Here is a 14,266-nt window from a genome sequence, read left to right as displayed (position 1 = left end):
GGAAAAAGTATGTTAATTGACAAGTAAAAAATAAATGACTATAAAATAAACTCTTGGCAAGATATGAGAAATTGGAATTCCTATCCTAGTTATCCTTATCGATGGTGATGAGAATTAAGTTTTAATCCCACTTAGTTAACCTTTACTAAGGCAAAGGAAGGTCAAGTGGACTAATTAGTTTGATCCTCAGGTCCCAGCCAATTCCTAAAAAAGGCCTAAAGTTATTGGAATTCAATTCAATTAGCAAAAATAACAATTATCAATCACGATGTGTTTGATAACTCAAGAGTCTCCAATTAATCAATTAAAGCCAAGAATATAAAAAGCTAGATAAAAATTATAGATCTGAAAATACCTCAAATTATATTATTTAAGAAAATTGATAAACCACTATTTTATAGTTTATATTGTGTTTAATTGTGTGGTTTTGTCGTGATCCTTACCCACTTATTCATCAATTTAGCATGCATTTAGATTTCCTTCCTGAATTTATTACATGTTTGAAAATTGCTTCCTAGAGACTTTAATTATTTAATTTTAATTCTCCTTTATTCCATTCGATGCCGTAATCTGTGTGTCAAGTGTTTCAGGCTTTATACGACATGAATGAGACAGAGATTGGAGAGGAAGCTAGCAAAAATGGAAGGAACACAAGAATTTGAGGAGATAACTAGCGAAAAGTGACGCGGTCGCATGGCTCACGCGACCGCGCGAAGGAGCACAAATCGCAGTGATGCGGCCGCATGGCTTGCGCGGCTGCGCAGATTGGAAAGCACAAGCAACGCGGTAGCGTGGACGACGCGAACGCGTAAGAGGAAAAGCGCAAGCGACGCGTCCGCATGGATGACGTGATCGCGTGACATGCGCGATCTGCATAATCTGCAGAATCCAAAACCAGCGATTTTGGACCCTATTTCGGCCCGGTTTTTGGCCCAAAACAGCAGACTAGAGTTAGAGAATATGCAGAAACAACGGAGACACTTTCATTGAGTAGTTTTCAGATCTAGTTTTTCACTCTCTTAGGTTTTTCTCTCTAGTTTTTAGGATTTTAATTTTCAATTGGTCTTAGCATTGGAACATTGAGAATAGTTATTTCCTCATCAAGACTTCATCATTCTAGTTTGTTCTCTTAACTTGGTTTTATTCTTCCATGTTCTTTGTTATGTTCAATTTTGTCATTCAGATACTTTTATGATTAATTAATGCAAGGATTATTTCCTTTTAATTTAATTTCAATTCCAATAATCATGTCTTCTTTTAATTCCCTTTCATGTGCAATGGATTCTTTATTTACAATGCGTGAGTAGTTTCATTACTTGATGGGGAGTTGATTAAAAAGAACTCTTGAGTTGGAAGGATTGAAGGAAAAATTTGTAATTGGGTTTAATGTTGGATTGCTATCCTGTCACCGACGCCAATCCCTTTGAACTAAGTGGGTTGCAACTTGTGAACAGATCTGGCATTCCTACTTGTTTGACTTTCCCTTACCTAGTAAGGGATAACCAAACAGAACAACTATTAATTATAAATTGATCTTACAATCACACCATCAATGATAGAGATTCTAACCAATCAATTCTCACTCAAGGCTTTTATTTATATTATTTAAAATCCCTCAATTTAAATCCCAATTTACTTAGCTTGACTTTTTGGAATATCTGATTAATAAAACAGCACACCTTTCTGCAACTCGTTGGGAGACGACCTGGGACTTAAAACTCCCAGTAATTTTAATTTAAACTTTCTGTGACATATTTCTAAATTGATAGGCAGATTTTCGGTGAGTTAAGAACTATACTTGCAACGTAACCATTTAAATAAATTTTTAATTCACCAGCTTCTGCACTCCATCAATTTTTGTCGCCGTTGCCGGGGAGTTGCAATAGAGTGCTAATTTTATTAATTAGAATTTATTTACTTGCATTTTATTTAATTTTGCTACTATGAGCTGCATGTTTCTTCCGTCAAATGACACGTTCACTTCCTGATCTGCGCTTGCTAATATTCGATCCTGAAATTGAAAGAACAATTTCACGAATAAGGCGAGAACAGCGTAGGTTAGTCCGCTCTGAAGGCGGATCTGAAAGTGAATCTGAGGAAGAAACCAGCCCCCGTTCTACTGATTCGGTTGTTTTACGTGCAGAAAACATGGCAGCTAGAAGAGTTACCATTCAGGAGGAGGGAGCTCCTGATTTTACAATGCAACCGTTTCAAGCACATCATCTAGCGGTAGCTACGGATTTTGAAATAAAGACCGCACTGCTAAATTTGATGCCCAAGTTTCATGGCTTACCTGCTCAAGAGCCTATCAAGCACTTGAGAGATTTCCAGGCAGCCTGTTCTACTGTCAGGCGTGATGGCACTAATGAAACTTCAATTCTGCTGAAAGCTTTTCCGTTCTCTCTTGAGGGAAAAGCAAGAGAGTGGTACTACACTCAACCTCTAGCAAATGTATCCAACTGGGATACACTCAGAAAGGAGTTTATGGAGAAATTCTTTCCATCTGAAGTTACTGATAAACTGAGGAAGGATATCTCTACAATTGTTCAGGATGACAATGAGACTCTCTTTGAATACTGGGAGCGCTTCAATAATCTTCTGGAAGCATGCCCCCACCACATGATTGACAAGATCGTGCTACTCAGCTATATCACACAAGGTATGAGGCCCCAAGATAAGACCATATTGGAAAGTGCCAGCAATGGGTATATGAAGAAGTACAAGACCACTGATGAAGCTTGGAAATTGATCAGTGATTTAGCTGAATCTACTCGGAACCACAGACAGAAGCAAGGCCGTTCAAGGGCCGTTGCAGAAGTATCTTCTGGCATAGAGACTGCTGCTCTAAATCAAAGCATCTGTGAGATGACCAACCTGCTGAAGCAAATGCAGTTAAATCAACAAGCTCAGCAAACTCAACCGCAGCAAAACCAACAACTAGTTCCACAAAGAATTTGTGGAATTTGTGCTGATTACAGCCATTACACTGATGAATGCCCTCAGCTCCAACAAGAAGACAACATGGTGGCATCCACTCACAACTTCTATGACTGCCCCAACCAAGGGTACAATCAAAGTGGAAATAATAACCATGGATGGCAGGACAATTCAAACCAGAGTTGGAGGGACAACAATAATAGGGGAGGCAGAGATAATCAGGGAAATCAGAGGTGGAATAATTACAACAACAGGCAGCAAAATCAACCTTACCGAGCACCTCACCTGAGGCAAAACCAAGGACCACCGAACAATCAGCAGCAAACCTCTCAATTTACTCATTCTTCTGTATCTTCTAATGAAGATTTATTACAAGCTTTTGAGAAAAGACAACTGGCCATGGAAAATACCATCGTGAACAGTATTAACGCCAGTCTGAATGGTTTCACCTATACTCTGCAAGCTTTTATGACACAACTTGGTTCAGCACAAAATTCCAGTAACCAACCTTCAAGCACCCCTGGAATCCCCTCTCAACCACTACCCAATCCAAAGGGAGGCATTAATGCCATCACCCTGAGGTCTGGAACCACACTGCAGGAGAGGCATCAGGAGGAACCAAGCTCACCAGAATACGCCTCAGCTGAAGAGGTGGTAGAAATCGAAGATGTTGAAGAGGAAGAGGATATACAGGACATAGCTGAAGAAGAGATAGCTCAACCACAGGAAGAAGCACAAAAAGGTGCAGGCACCTGGTGCACGAAATTGCACACACTTTTGCAATCCCGCACAACTAACCAGCAAGTGCACTGGGTCGTCCAAGTAATACCTTACGTGAGTAAGGGTCGATCCCACGGAGATTGTCGGCTTGAAGCAAGCTATGGTTATCTTGTAACTCTTAGTCAGGATATCAATAATTATCAGGGTTGATTGTAAAAAGCAAAATAACATGAAATAAGTACTTGTTTTGCAGTAATGGGGAACAGGTTGAGGTTTTGGAGATGCTCTATCTTCTGAACCTCTGCTTTCCTACTGTCTTCTTCTTCAAGCACACAAGGCTCCTTCCATGGCAAGCTGTATGTAGGGTTTCACCGTTGTCAATGACTACCTCCCATCCTCTCAGTGAAAATGTTCAACGCGCTCTGTCACAGCACGGCTATTCATCTGTCGGTTCTCAATCGGGTCGGAATAGAATCCAGTGATTCTTTTGCGTCTGTCACTAACGCCCAGCCCTCAGGAGTTTGAAGCTCATCACAGTCATTCAATCCTTGAATCCTACTCAGAATACCACAGACAAGGTTTAGACCTTCCGGATTCTCTTGAATGCCGCCATCAATTCTAGCTTATACCACGAAGATTCTGATTAAAGAATCTAAGAGATATCTACTCAATCTAAGGTAGAACAGAGGTGGTTGTCAGGAACACGTTCATAGGTGAGAATGATGATGAGTGTCACGGATCATCACATTCATCAGGTTTAGGAACAAGTGATATCTTAGAATGGAAGCAAGCATGATTGAATGAAAAACAGTAGTAATTGCATTAATCCATCAAGACACAGCAGAGCTCCTCACCCCTAACCATGGGGTTTAGAGACTCATGCCATAGAAGATACAATAAGAAACGTGTAAAGTGTCATAAGGTGGAGATACAATATCAAAAGGTCCTATTAATAGTGAACTAGTAACCTAGGGTATACAGAAATGAGTAAATGACGTAAAAATCCACTTTCGGGGTCCACTTGGTGTGTGCTTGGGCTGAGCATTGAAGCTTTCATGTGTAGAGACTTTTTCTGGAGTTAAACGCCAGCTTTTATGCCAGTTTGGGCGTTTAACTCCAATTTTTGTGCCAGTTCCGGCGTTAAACGCTGGGAATTCTGAAGCTGATTTGCAACGCCGGTTTGGGCCATCAAATCTCGGGCAAAGTATGGACTATTATACATTGCTGGAAAGCCCAGGATGTCTACTTTCCAACGACGTTGAGAGCACGCCAATTGGGTTTCTCTAGCTCCAGAAAATCCATTTCGAGTGCAGGGAGGTTAGAATCCAACAGCATCTGCAGTCCTTTTAAGTCTCTGAATCAGATTTTTGCTCAGGACCCTCAATTTCAGCCAGAAAATACCTGAAATCACAGAAAAACACACAAACTCATAGTAAAGTCCAGAAAAGTGAATTTTAACAAAAAATTAATAAAAATATAATAAAAACTAACTAAGATATACTAAAAACATACTAAAAACAATGCCAAAAAGCGTATAAATTATCCGCTCATCAGTACCACAGAAAACACTACTCCCATTCCATTTCCACAACTTGCAAGGAAGCCTAGGAAGCAGCTGGAACCTGATCCTAAAATGGTAGAAATATTCAAAAAGGTTGAGGTAACTGTTCCCCTTTTTGATGTTATTCAGCAGGTACCTAAATATGCAAAGTTTCTAAAAGACTTATGTATCCATAAAGACAAAATTAATGAATTAGAAACTATTCCTTTAGGTAGTTCTATATCTGCTTTAATAGGAGGATTACCTGAAAAATGTAGTGATCCAGGTCCTTGCATAGTTAGTTGTACTATTGGTGGTGTAGTGATTTATGATTGCATGTGTGATTTAGGAGCATGTGTCAGTATAATGCCTTTGTCTATATATGATGTTTTAAGGCTCCCTCCCTTAAAAAGGTCGGCAGCTCGTTTTGTGTTAGCAGATAAAAGCATTATTACAGTGGCTGGAGTTGCTGAAGATGTTTTGGTGAACATTAAAGGACTCACATCTCTCACTGATTTTTATATCTTGGAGATGCCCCATAATGATTCAGATAAGCCATCATCAATCCTACTTGGAAGACCATTCCTGAAGACATCAAAATTCAAATTGGATGCTTTTTCAGGGACATACTCCTTTGAAATAGATGGCCGCATAGTAATCTTCAATCTGAATGGAGTCATTGACAACCCCCCAGAAGATCGTTCTATCTTCCAGTGTGATGTCATAGACGAAAGTGTGGCTGAAGTTCAAAAGGAAGAGTTTGAAGAGAGGCACACTGGACAAGGTCCAAGTGTGGGGACCCTCTTAACTGACAATGAGGACACTTCGCCATTTTCACAAGCCCCAAATAACCCAGAGCCTGCCCATGATCAAAAGTTAGAATTGAAACCTCTCCCTCCACATCTCAAATATGCTTACCTTGAGGATGAGCAGAAGCTTCCGGTTATTATTGCAAGAGAACTGACTTCTCAACAAGAAGAACAGCTACTTGATGTGCTGAGGAAGCATAAGAAGGCAATTGGGTGGAGTTTGGCAGACATAGTGGGAATTAACCCTCAAATATGCGAGCACAGAATATTTTTAAAAGAGGGAGCAAGACCTGTCCATCAACCACAAAGAAGATTGAATCCTACCATCTTGGAAGTTGTCAAAAAGGAAGTGACCAGACTATTGGAGGCCGGTATCATATATCCCATTTCAGACAGTGAATGGGTAAGCCCAGTACAAGTGGTGCCCAAGAAGTCCGGAATCACTACCGTGAAGAATGAGCATGGAGAGCTCATAGCAACTAGAGTTCAGAATGCTTGGAGAGTCTGTATTGACTACAGGCGTCCTAACCAAGCTACTCGTAAGGATCACTACCCACTTCCATTCATTGATCAAATGCTGGATCGCCTGTCAGGTAAATCACATTATTGCTTTTTAGATGGTTACACAGGTTATTTCCAGATTCATATGGCTCCTGAGGATCAGGAAAAGACTACTTTTACATGTCCTTTTGGGACCTACGCTTATAAGAGAATGCCTTTTGGCTTGTGCAATGCACCAGCTACTTTCCAAAGGTGCATGATGAGTCTTTTCTCTAATCTTATTGAGGACTGTATGGAAGTTTTTATGGACGATTTTAGTGTTTATGGTGATTCTTTTAACCTTTGCTTAGATGGATTATCTAGAGTATTAGATAGATGTATTAATATAAACCTTGTATTGAATTTCGAAAAATGCCACTTTATGGTAAAGCAAGGGATTATATTGGGACATGTAGTATCTAATAATGGCATTTCTGTAGACCCAGCAAAGGTGAATGTTATTTCTAGTTTACCTTACCCCTCTTCTGTGAGGGAAGTCCGTTCGTTCCTTGGCTATGCAGGTTTCTACAGGAGATTTATTAAGGACTTTATTAAGGTGGCACTTCCCTTATCCAAATTACTACAAAAGGATATTGAGTTCGAGTTCAGTGAGGATTGCAAACAAGCATTTGATAAGCTAAAGACTGCTCTAACTCAAGCTCCAATTGTGAGAGGACCCGACTGGAGCCAGCCATTTGAAATCATGTGCGATGCTTCCAACCATGCAGTAGGAGCAGCACTGGCTCAGCGTGAAGGTAAGAATCCTTTTGTTATTGCCTATGCGTCTAAGACTTTAGACACTGCCTAGTACAATTATACTACTACTGAGAAAGAGCTGCTTGCTATGGTCTTTGCTCTGGATAAATTCCGGGCTTATTTACTTGGTACTAGAGTAGTAGTATATTCGGACCATGCAGCTCTAAAGTATCTATTGGCTAAAAAGGAATCCAAACCAAGACTTATCCGTTGGATACTGCTGTTACAAGAATTTGATTTAGAAATCAAGGATATGAGTGGTAATCAAAATTTAGTAGCAGACCACTTGAGTCGCCTTGAACATATTAAGGATGATTCTACTCCTATAGATGATAATTTTCCCTTTGACAACCTGCAAGCAGTATCTGAGGTAATCCCTTGGTATGCACCTGTTGCTAATTATTTAGTTAGCCGCACATTTCCCCCACATTTTCTAAACATCAAAGAGACAAGCTGAAAAGCGAGTCTAAATATTATATATGGGATGACCCATATTTATGGAGATGTGGCGCTGACCAGATAATTATATGTTGTGTACCTCAATCAGAATTCCAGTCCATTTTAGAGGCCTGTCACTCATTTGAGAGTGGAGGACATTTTGGCCCCCAATGAACAGCTAGAAAGATCTTAGACTGTGGATTCTGGTGGCCTACTCTTTTTAGAGATGCTGCTGAGTTTTGTAAATCTTGTCACCCATGCCAGAAATTTGGTAACATATCCAAGAGGGATGAGATGCCTCAACAATATATGCTTTTCTGTGAAATTTTTGATGTTTGGGGCATTGACTTCATGGGTCCATTTCAAAATTCTAGTGGATATTTTTATATATTGTTAGCTGTAGATTATGTTTCCAAATGGGTGGAAGCAATTCCTACCCGCACTGATGATGCTAACACTGTTGTTTCCTTTGTGAGAAACCATATTATATGCCGCTTTGGATCACCACGAGCGATCGTGAGCGATCAAGGCACCCATTTTTGTAACAGGAGACTAACAGGATTGATGAAGAAGCATGGGATAATCCATAAAGTTGCAACAACTTACCATCCCCAAACTAATGGGCAAGCCGAGGTGTCAAACAGAGAAATTAAACGTATCTTGCAAAAGATAGTAAAGCCTCACAGAAAAGACTGGAGCACCAGACTACAAGATGCACTGTGGGCATATAGGACAGCATACAAGACACCCATTGGGATGAGTCCCTACCGCTTAGTCTATGGAAAAGCTTGTCATCTCCCAGTTGAAATCGAACACAGAGCCTTCTGGGCAGTTAAAAAGTGCAACATGGGGATTGAGAATGCTGGAGCTGAAAGAAAGTTGCAACTGCAGGAACTGGAGAACCTTCACCTAGAAGCTTATGAGAACTCCAGAATATACAAGGAAAAGATGAAAGCTGTGCATGATCAAAACATCAAGAAGAGAGAGTTCCAACCTGGAGATTTTGTTCTCCTTTACAAATCTCGACTGAGGCTCATGCCCGGTAAGTTGAGATCAGAATGGGAAGGTCCATACAGAATAGAGAAGGCTGAACCGTACGGAGTTTATCACCTAAGCCATCCTTCAAGTTCTGAACTTATTAAGGTTAATGGACACCGCCTGAAGCTATACCATGGTGAGAAGGTGCAGAAAAGCAAGGAGCTTGAGATCTTCCGCCTGGAAGATCCCCACATAGCAACAGATTGAGCTAGTGGAGCGTCTAACTTACGGACGTTAAAGCAAAGTGCTTGGTGGGAGACAACCCACCGCGGTATGATCGTTCTTTTCTTCACTTTTAGTTTTTCTTCTTTAAATAACTCTTCTCTTTATTAGTCCTTTCGTGCTCTTTCAATTACATGTCTTTATCTTTCCTTAAAAAAAAAAATCGCCGTGCGACGCGATCGCACCAGCGACGCATCCGCGTGGCAGGGGGAGTAAAGAAAAATAAAAATGAACAAAAAGTTACGCAGGAGCAGCGCTGGAGTCGTGCCAAAGGCACAAATTATTCCATGCGACCGCGTCACTGACGCGACCGCGTCGCATGGAAATCATGGCCTCCCACGCGACCGCGTGCTCCACGCGGCTGCGTGCCCTGCATTTTCGACGTCAAAGGGTGCACAATGCTATATTGTGCGAGAGTGGTGCTGGATTGGTGCTGGAAGCACAATCCTTGTCACGCGACCACGTCGCCAACGCAGCCGCATCAATTAATTTCTGATGCACACTCACGCGATCGCATGACCCTCGCGATCGCGTCACCCCAATTTGGCAATTGAATTATTTTGAACAGAGAGTTGTGCTGGAGCGAGGCTGCACTCGCGCCCGCAGCACAACGTAGGTCACGCGACCGCGTGACAGACGCGATCGCGTCCCCTTTCCTGATGCGCACTCACGCGAATGCGTGCCTTCTGCGGCCGCGTCGCATGCGCCGCACAGCTCAACTTCAATTGCCAAATTATCTTATCTTTCTTTCCTCCAAATCCTAATTTTTCTTTTCCCTCCTTCCTTCTTCTTTCCCCCTTCCCCTTCTACCTCACCTTTCACTCTCTATCTCTCTCACCACTATTAACAAGGTTTTACCTTCTTCTTCCTTCTTCTCTTTTCTATCATTCTTATTATATTATGTATATATATTATTATTTTCTTTTCCTTTTCTTTTTCTTTTCAAATCTTTATTTTTCCTTCTTCTTCTTTTCCTTTTACATGGTGTTAGAAACCTTTTGAGTCATCATTCCTCATTATATGCTTGTGGATTATTGCAAATTGTTTGACAATTATTTTTCTCCTATTTAAGGGATTGCTTGCATGTTCAATTTCATACTTTTTATCTCTTGTTTAACATGCATGCCATGTGTTTGTGAAAAAGCCCATATAGCACTATGCACTTTTTTACATTACTTTACTCTACTCTGCAATGCTTGCTTTTCACAAATTCCCTTTCATATTTTATTAATTAAATTTAATTGTCAATACAAACGTGATAGTTAGTTTGTTACTGATGCCAAGGCATCTTAGGCTAGTTTCACTAGCATTTTTCTGTTAGTTTTAGTTGTTTTATACATTTTCTTGAGCTTAAAGTAACCAAGAATGGTTAAATGAACAACAAAGCAATGAACCATCCAACAGTATGATTTTGATGCAAATTCCATGAGTTTTTAGTTATATTACTTGAATGCTATGAATGGAAGATTTCTCATGAAATTTTGCAAGACTTTGATGCAGTTGTTTGGATGATTTCAGGGAAGAAGAGGCTAGGCAAGGAAGCAACAAAATCAATAAAGGAAGCTTGAATATCACATGTGGAGTTTAAGCTCCAGTTTAAGCTCCAGTTTAAGCTCCAGTTTAAGCTTAAACTGGAGCTTAAACGCCAAAATCATGAAAGCTGAAAGTGGCGTTTAACTTCCAGTTTAACCTTAAACTGGAAGTTAAATGCCAGAATTGAGAATTGCACCAGGGAGCATTCCCACGTTTAAGCTCCAGTTTAACCTTAAACTGGAGCTTAAACGTGTTCGACTATTTTTTTTCTCCTCCAGGGTTGCTTTCTCATTTCCACGTTTAAGCTTCAGTTTAACCTTAAACTGGAGCTTAAACGTGTTCGACCATTCTCCTCCAGGGTTGCGTTTTGCATTTCCACGTTTAAGCTCCAGTTTAAGCTTAAACTGGAGCTTAAACGTGTTCGACCTTTACCTTCCAGGATGGCTTTCCTCCATTTCCACGTTTAAGCTTCAGTTTAACCTTAAACTGAAGCTTAAACGTGTTCGACAATTCCACACTCCAGGGTTGCCTTCTTCCATTTCCACGTTTAAGCTTCAGTTTAACCTTAAACTGAAGCTTAAACGTGTTCGACTTATATCACCTCCAGGAGTGTCCAACGTTTAAGTTGCAGTTTAAGCTTAAACTGCAACTTAAACGCCACTAATTAAAAAGGTTTCTGGACCAAAGATATTGCAGTTTAAGTTAGCATTTGAGCACAAACATTAACTTAAACGTACTCTGGTATGAAACCCAATTGAATATCATGGTTTATGGGATTGGGCCTGAAGAATTGATGAGTCTGGAATTTCAATTTGTTGAGTCATGTGTCAGTACTTGATTATCACTAAGTTGGCTCAATGAATGTTACAGAATTGGATCAGCAGCCTCATCAGGATTATGGATCATAAACCCAAGGCAAAAGGAAATCAGGAAAAGGCCTCAAAGCCCAAGAAACACAACAGAAGCTCAATTTAGAAAGTGTATAAATAGGATAGAATTTAAGTTTGAAAGGGGATTATTTTATCTTGGATCGGAGAACTTTTGATCATTTTGCTAGTTTTCATCTTTTTGTAATTGAATTCAAAGCTATGACTCACTAAACCCCCTTTCATTGGGTTAGGGAGCTCTATTGTAATTCAATGAATCAATAATAGTTTTTATCTTCTTCTTCAATCTTTTCTCTTGAATTTTGTTAGAAAGCTTCTCGATCTAATTCCATTGGTTAGTTGTCTTGGGAAAGAAACTATCCATAATTGGAATCCTTCGGAACCTTGGGAAAGGAATGGAGGATTCATGCTAGAGAAGCTTTCTCACAGTGAATTGGATTGGGGTTTGGATGGATATTGTGACATGTAATCCTACCAAATTGTGGTTCATGAAACTGTGTGGTATAATCAGTGATCGAACATCATCTCTTCTTATGAACATTTAAACCAAGGGATTGGGAATTTGTTTGTTTTTAGAGAGAATTGGTGAGCCAAGGGATTGGGATCCAATCATATAAGATTGCCAAGCAAAATTCAATGAATGCATTGGTTGAGGAAGGGATAAGAATGTTTTGATTCGGAGATCTCAATATCTCCTGAAACCCAATGAATTCCCCATTTCTGATCTACCACTTTCTCTTTACATTCTGCAATTAAATTCATGCAATCACCCCGATCCCCTTTTAATTTCAGCAATTTAGCTTCTCGCTCTTTAATTCATGCAATTTAAGATTCTGCACTTTCAATTTCTTGCCATTTACGTTTCCTGCCAACTTTACATTCCGCAATTCTCATCTAAATCTTGATTCCGCTCAACTAGAACACACTTCTAATCCGAATTGCTCACTCAACCAATCCTTGTGGGATTCGACCTCACTCTATTGTGAGTTTTTACTTGACGATAACCGGTGCACTTGCCGGAAGGAATTCTTGCCGATCGTGCAATTTCCTAAAATCATAGCTATCAAGTTTATAGCAACATAAAGTTTATGGCGCCGTTGCCGGGGATTGGTTTTCGATTGACAATTCTCAAATTGGAAGTTAACTAGATTGAGCATTTTTCTTATTTTGTTAATTCAGTTCAAGTTACTTGTTGAATTTTAATTTCTGCACTCTGTTACTTGCTTTCTTTCTTTATGCCTTTAAATTCAAGCAACTAACTCACTGACTCACTAACTATTTGAATTAATTCCTCAACTACTCTAACCATACTCTTCCATTAACCAAGAGTATTTCACTTGTTTGTTGCCTGTGCTGTGTTCTTGTATAACAGGTAGGAGAGGAGAGACATCAACTCCTCCATATACCGAACCAGAGAGGACCCTTCATAAACTTAGAAGGGAAGCAAGAGGGAAGAGAGTACTGAGAGAAGAAGAATCTGAAGGAGAATCTGAGGACAATTTTGAGGAAGCTCTAGATCTCAACATGGATAGAGAAGTTCACAACCATGAGAGAGCTGATGGAAACAATGCCATTTTCGAGAGGAGGGTTCTTGGTTCATACATAAACCCAACCTCTGGGAATTGTGGTAGCAGCATTCAGAAACCACCCATTCAGGCCAACAATTTTGAACTCAAACCACAGCTAATATCACTGGTGGAGGATCATTGTTCATTTGGTGGGAGTGCTAATGAAGATCCAAACCAACATCTCACAAAATTCCTGAGAATTTGCGACACTGTGAAGTCCAATGGAGTCCAGGAAGATGCTTATAAACTGCTCTTGTTCCCATTTTCACTTAGGGACAAGGCAGCTAAGTGGCTGGAATCATTCCCAAGGGGAAGCCTAACAACCTGGGATGAGGTGGAAAGCAAGTTTCTGGCACGTTTCTACCCCCCATAAAAGGTCAATAGGCTTCGATCTGAGGTTCAGACTTTTAGACAACAAGATGGTGAAACTCTCTACGAGGCATGGGAGAGGTTCAAGGATTTGACAAGGAAATGCCCACCAGACATGTTCCATGACTGGGTGCAATTGCATATTTTCTATGATGGACTTTCTTATGAATCAAGGAAGGCTGTAGACCATTCATCAGGAGGTTCATTGAACAGGAAAAAGACTGTGGAAGAAGCCATTGAAGTGATTGAGACAGTGGCTGAGAATGAGTACTACTATGCTTCAGAGAGACACAACACTAAGGGAGTCATGGAGCTGAACCATGTTGATACAATTCTAGCCCAAAATAAGGTGTTTGCCAAGCAACTAGCAGAGCTCACCAGGAAATTAGAAACAAATCAAGTGGCTGCAATACACACACAAGATCAAGAGGAAGTAAGCACTGAAGGAGGTGATTGGGAAGAGGCCAACTATGTGGGAAATCAACAAAGGCAACCATATGATCCACATTCCAACACTTACAACCCAGGCTGGAAAAACCACCCAAACTTTGGATGGGGAAACCAGCAAACCCAACCACAAAACCACAAACCTTACAACCCCAACCAACATAACAATTCCACATACCAAAACTCCAACCAAAGATCATACCAAGCCACACAAAACACTTACTCCCAACCACCATATCATGGCCAAAATAATCAACCTGCCCAACCTAATCCAAACCAACAATTTCAAGATCAATTAAACAGGATAGAAGGAATGCTTGCAACCATGGGTCAAGACATAACCGAATTGAAAGCCTTTAAAGAAGAAGTAAATTCTAACTTGCAAAACCAAGGAGCTGCCATCCAGAAGCTAGAAAATCAAATTGGGTATTTGTCTAAGCAAACCCCTGGGCCAAGCGTTTC

The 14,266-nt window shown here is 40.4% G+C and overlaps 2 non-coding genes across 2 annotated transcripts; both read right to left on the bottom strand.

Annotated features, from left to right (window-relative positions):
* Positions 1-2,517: 2,517 nt before the first annotated feature.
* Positions 2,518-2,625, bottom strand: LOC130977726 (small nucleolar RNA R71). Its single transcript, XR_009085405.1, has one exon. It is a non-coding gene; the product is annotated as a small nucleolar RNA R71 (small nucleolar RNA).
* A 10,745-nt stretch (positions 2,626-13,370) lies between these two features.
* Positions 13,371-13,474, bottom strand: LOC130978786 (small nucleolar RNA R71). Its single transcript, XR_009086401.1, has one exon. It is a non-coding gene; the product is annotated as a small nucleolar RNA R71 (small nucleolar RNA).
* Positions 13,475-14,266: the final 792 nt, after the last annotated feature.

Source organism: Arachis stenosperma, chromosome 4, assembly GCF_014773155.1.
Source record: "Arachis stenosperma cultivar V10309 chromosome 4, arast.V10309.gnm1.PFL2, whole genome shotgun sequence".
Taxonomy (NCBI): domain Eukaryota; kingdom Viridiplantae; phylum Streptophyta; class Magnoliopsida; order Fabales; family Fabaceae; genus Arachis; species Arachis stenosperma.
Note: the sequence above shows the minus strand (reverse complement) of the source record. Positions and strands in the feature narration are given on the sequence as shown.